Below are 6275 nucleotides of genomic sequence, written 5' to 3'. Positions count from 1 at the left end.
AAAAACTCACCAGAACAAACAAATGAAGAGGAAATAGGCAGTCCACCAGAAAAAGAATTCAGAGTAATGATAGTAAAGATGATCCAAAATCTTGGAAATAGAATAGAGAAAATACGAGAAACGTTTAACAAGGACTAGAAGAACTAAAGAGCAAACAAACAATGATGAACAGAATAATAAATGAAATTAAAAATTCTCTAGAAGGAAGCCATAGCAGAATAACTGCGGCAGAAGAATGGATAAGTGACCTTAAGATAAAGGAAGATAAAATAGTGGAAATAACTACCACAGAGCAGAATAAAGAAAAAAGAATGAAAAGAATTGAGAACGTTCTCAGAGACCTCTGGGACAACATTAAATGCACAAACATTCAAATTATAGGGGTCCCAGAAGAAGAAGAGAAAAAAAAAAGGGACTGAGAAAATATATGAAGAGATTATAGTTGAAAACTTCCCTAACATGCGAAAAGAAACAGTCCATCAAGTGCAGGAAGTGCAGAGAGTCCCATACACAATAAATCCAAGGAGAAACATGCCAAAACACATATTATCAAACTATCAAAAATTACATACAAAGAAAAATATTAAAAGCAGCAAGGGAAAAACAACAAATAACATACAAGGGAATCCCCATAAGCTTAACAGCTGATATTTCAGCACAAACTCTGCAAGCCAGAAGGGAGTGGCAGGATATATTTAAAGTGATGAAAGAGAAAAACCTACAACCAAGATTACTTTACCCAGCAAGGATCTCATTCAGATTTGACGGAAAAATTTAAAGCTTTACAGACAAGCAAAATCTAAGAGAATTCACACCAACAAACCAGCTTTACAACAAATGCTAAAGGAACTTCTCTAGGCAGGAAACACAAGACAAGGAAAAGGCCTACAATAGCAAACCCCAAACAATTAACAAAATGGTAATAGGAACACACATACCGATAACTACCTTATATGTAAATGGATTAAAACTCCAACCAAAGACACAGACTGGAGGAATGGATACAGAAATAAGACCCATATATATGCTGTCTACAAGTGACCAACATCCGACCTAGGGACACATACAGACTGAAAGTGAGGGGATGGAGAAAAGATATTCCATGCAAATGGAAATCAAAAGAAAGCTAGAATAGCAATCCTCATATCAGATAAAATAGACTTTAAAATACAGACTATTACAAGAGACAAATAAGGACACTATAAATTGATCAAGGGCTCAATTCAAGAAGAAGATATAACAGTTGTAATTATTTATGCACCCAACACAGGAGCACTTCAATAAGGAAAATGCTAACAGCCATAAAAGGGGAAATCGACAGTATCACAATCATAGTAGGGGATTTTAACAACCCACTTTCACCAATGGACAGATCATTCAAAATGAAAATAAGTAAGGAAACACAAGCTTTAAATGATACATTAAACAAGATGGATTTAATTGATATTTATAGGACATCCCATCCAAAAACAACAGAATACACTTTCTTCTCAAGTGCTCATGGAACATTCTCCAGGATAGATCATATCGTGGATCACAAATCAAGACTTGGTAAATTTAAGAAAACTGAAATCATATCAAGTATCTGACCACAACATTATGAGACTAGATATCAATTACAGGAAAAAACCTGTAAAAAGTACAAACACATGGAAGCTAAACAATACACTACTAAATAACCAATAGATCACTGAAGAAATCAAAGAGGAAATCAAAAAATACCTAGAAACAAATGACAAGGAAAACACAAAGACCCAAAATGTATGGGATGCAGCAAAAGCAGTTCTAAGAGGGTAGTTTATAGCAATACAATCCAACCTCAAGAAACAAGAAACATCTCAAATAAACAACCTAACCTTACACCTAAAGCAATTAGAGAAAGAAGACCAAAAATCCCCAAAATTAGCAGAAGGAATGAAATCATAAATACCAGATCAGAAATAAATGAAAAAGAAATGAAGGAAATGATAGCAAAGATCAATAAAACTAAAAGCTGGTTCTTTGAGAAGACAAAAAAAAAACCTGATAAACATTAGCCACACTCATCAACAAAGAAAGGGAGAAGACTCAATTGAATAGAATTAGAAATGAAAAAGGAGATGAAACTATTGACACTGTGGAAATACAAAGGATCATGAGAGATTACTACAAGCAACTATATTCAAATAAAATGGACAACCAGGCAGAAATGGACAAATACTTAGAAATGCACAACCTTCTGAGACTGAACCAGGAGGAAACAGAAAATATAAACAGACCAATCACAAGCACTGAAATTGAGACTGTGATTAAAAGTCTTCCAACAAACAAAAGCCCAACAACAGATGGCTTCACAGGCGAATTCTATCAAACATTTAGAGAAGAGCTGACACCTATCCTTCTCAAACTCTTCCAAAATATAGCAGAGGGAGGAACACTCCCAAACTCTTTCTACGAGGCCACCATCACCCTGATACCAAAACCAAAGATGTCACAAAGAAAGAAAACTACAGGCCAATATCACTGATGAACATAGATGCAAAAATCCTCAACAAAATACTAGCAAACAGAATCCAATGGCACATTAAAAGGATCATACACCATGATCAAGTGGGGTTTAACCCAAGAATGCATGGATTATTCAATATATGCAAATCAATCAATGAGATAAACCATACTAACAAATTGAAGGAGAAAAACCATATGATCATCTCAATAGATGCTGAAAAAGCTTCTGACAAAATTCAACACCCATTTATGTTAAAAACCCTCCAGAAAGTAGGCATAGATGGAACTTACCTCAACATAATAAAGGCCATATATGAAAAACCTACAGCCAAAATCGTTCTCAATGGTGAAAAACTGAAACATTTCCTCTAAGATCAGGAACAAGACAAGGTTTTCCACTCAAACCACTATTATTCAACATAGTTTTGGAAGTTTTAGCCACAGCAATCACAGAAGAAAAAGAAATAAAAGGAATCCAAATCAGAAAAGAAGAAGTAAACCTGTCACTGCAGATGACATGATATTATACATAGAGAATCCTAAAGATGCTACCAGAAAACTACTAGAGCTAATCAATGAATGTGGTGATGTAGGAGGATACAAAATTAATGCACAGAAATCTCTTGCATTCCTACACATTAATGATGAAAAATCTGAAAGAGAAATTAAGGAAATAACCCATTTACCACTGCAACAAAAAGAATAAAATATCTAGGAATAAACCTGCCTAAGGAGACAAATGACCTGTATGCAGAAAATCATAAGACACGGATGAAAGAAATCAAAGATGATACAAACAGATGGAGAGATATACCATGTCCTTGGATTCTAAGAATAATTATTGTGAAAATGACTATACTAACCAAAGCAATCTACAGATTCAATGCAATCCCTATCGAACTACCAATGGCATTTTTCACAGAACAAGAACAAAGAATTTCACTATTTGTATGGAAACACAAAAGACCCCGAATAGCCAGAGCAATCTTGAGAATGATAAATGGACCTGGAGTGACTATACTACAAAGCTACAGTAATCAAGACAATATGGTACTGGCACAAAAACAGAAACATAGATCAATGGAACAAGATAGAGAGCCCAGAGATAAATCCACGCACCTGTGGTCAACTAATTTATGACAAAGGAGGCAAGAATATACAATGGAGAAAAGACAGTCTCTTCAATAAGTGGTGCTGGGAAAACTGGACAGCTACATGTAAAAGAATGAAATTAGAACACTCCCTAACACCATACACAAAAATAAATCAAAATGGATTAAAGACCTAAATGTGAAGGCCAGACACTATAAAACTCATAGAGGAAAACATAGGCAGAACACTCTATGACATAAATCACAGCGAGATCCTTTTTGACCCACCTCCTAGAGAAGTGGAAATAAAAACAAAAATAAACTAATGGGACCTAATGAAACTTAAAAGCTTTTGCACAGCAAAGGAAACCATATACAAGATGAAAACACAACCCACAGAATAGGGGAAAATATTGGCAAATGAAGCAACTGACAAGGGATTAATCTCCAAAATTTACAAGCACCTCATGCAGCTCAATATCTAAAAAACAAACAACCCAATCCAAAAATGGGCAGAAGACCTAAACAGACATTTCTCCAAAGAAGATATACAGATTGACAACAAACACCTGAAAGGATGCTCAATATCACTAATCAGTAGAGAAATGTAAATCAGAACTACAATGAGGTATCACCTCATACCAGTCAGTATGGCCATCATCAAAAAATATACAAACAATAAATGCTGGAGGGGGTGTGTAGAAAGGGGAACACTTTCACTGTTGGTGGGAATGTAAATTGTTACAGCCACTATAAGGAACAGTATGGAGGTGCCTTAAAAAACTGAAAATAGAACTACCATACAATCCCACTACTGGGCATATATCCTGAGAAAACCATAATTGAAAAAGAGTCATGTACCACAATGTTCATTGCAGTTCTATTTACAATAGCCAGGACATGGAAGCAACCTAAGTGTCCACTGACAGAGGAATGGGTAAAGAAGATGTGGCACGTATATACAATGGAATATTACTCAGCCATAAAAAGAAACGAAATTGAGTTATTGTTTTGAGGTGACTGGATCTAGAGACTGTCATACAGAGTGAATTTAAGTCAGAAAGAGAAAAACAAATACCGTATGCTAACACATATATATTGAATCTAAAAAAAAAAAAAAAAAAAAAAAAAAGGTTCTGAAGAACCTAGGGCCAGGACAGGAATAAAGACACAGACATAGAGAATGGACTTGAGGACATGGGGAGGGGGAATGGTAAGCTGGGATGAAGTGAGAGAGTGGCATGGACATGTATACACCACCAAATGTAAAATAGTCAGCTAGTGGGAAGCAGCTGCATAGCACAGGGAGATCAGCTCAGTGCTTTGTGTCCACCTAGAGGGGTGGGATATGGAGGGTGGGAGGGAGAGGCAAGTGGGAGGAGATATGGGGATATATGTATATGTATAGCTGATTCACTTTGTTATAAAGCAGAAACTAACACAGCATTGTAAAATAATTATACTCCAATAAAAATATTTGAAAAGAAAATGCTATGGAACAAAAGATCCTGTTCTAGTCTATTCTGTTCTAGTGGGAGAACACAGTACCATAACAACTTTAGTTGAAGACCATAAAAAAGATGTTTTTGAACATAAAGAAACACAGTTTTTATCAGCACCTGGATTTGTAGTCTGCAATAACTATAACATTTATAATGTGTGAGAGATAATAGAGGGTAAGGATCTAAGACATTTAATGTTTCCAAAGTGTGCAGAGGCACCACTAATAATCATACCTGTTTCTTGAAATCTTCTTAATACTGTATTAAAGACTATGATATTTTAGGTAAGAATTTCCCTGCTATTGAGAACTCAATGAGCTGCAAGTTGCTACCCCCTTAACTTAGAGTTAGTCAAGGGGATGTTGCACTTAGTCAAGGGGATGTTGTTAAGGTGTTAACCTTAAAAGAGATTGTGGAAGGTGTAAAGCAAAAAACAAAAATGGAGCGTTGAAAATGATTCTTTTGGTTCTGGTGGAAGATTTGCTACAGCAATTAAAAAGGTATCTCTTGAACTTTTCTGTCAAGTAGAGTCATCTTGTAATTACTGGCCTTGGGATTAATGTCTTTAAGGGCTTCGTTGCTGATCCCAACAAAAGGTGCAGGAAGGGCTGATTATCTTTACATAGGATACCAGCAGGGAATTTTGTTGCATTTGAAAAATACCTTGAAGAATAAGGTCATGATTTTCTCCATACAGTCTTCAAGAATGGGATGATGACAAAAAGCTATTTATTTGATGTAGTAAGAAAAAATGCAAAAGTGGATATGGAATGTCTCCAGCTGGATATGGCAGCATCTCAATAGGCTTTGTTTTATGACTGGATATGTGTGTGTGAGTATATACACATGCATGCATGCATAGATCTGTGTGTGAGTATGTAATGCACCATGTTTTTCATACAGGCATATGGGGGTTCTTTGTGTTTTATGGTACATTTCAGTGAAATTATTTGCTGGTTTATGAATATACTGCCCTTTCATTTTTTTTTTCATTTTTTCCCCAATGTTTAGGTGATCTCAAAGTAGGAAATACATTTAATCATGTAAAAGATTAATGCTAAAATAAGCTTTTTGGGCCTTTTGCCAATAGATAGTAATTCAGTCTGGTATTGATCTTTTCACGAGTAACAGAACTGAGAAATTTTATATATAACTGAAGATCATAAAATAGATTTGCATAAAATTATCATGATTG

General features: G+C 35.3%; 1 pseudogene; it reads left to right on the top strand.

Moving 5' to 3' along the window:
* The window catches only part of LOC102992083 (nicotinamide phosphoribosyltransferase-like), a 10531-nt pseudogene extending 4647 nt beyond the window's left edge, over positions 1-5884 (top strand).
* The last annotated feature ends 391 nt before the right edge of the window (positions 5885-6275 follow it).

Source organism: Physeter macrocephalus, chromosome 8 (assembly GCF_002837175.3).
Source record: "Physeter macrocephalus isolate SW-GA chromosome 8, ASM283717v5, whole genome shotgun sequence".
NCBI lineage: Eukaryota > Metazoa > Chordata > Mammalia > Artiodactyla > Physeteridae > Physeter > Physeter macrocephalus.
The sequence above is the reverse complement of the archived record's forward strand: the minus strand, read 5'-3'. Positions and strand labels throughout refer to the sequence as shown.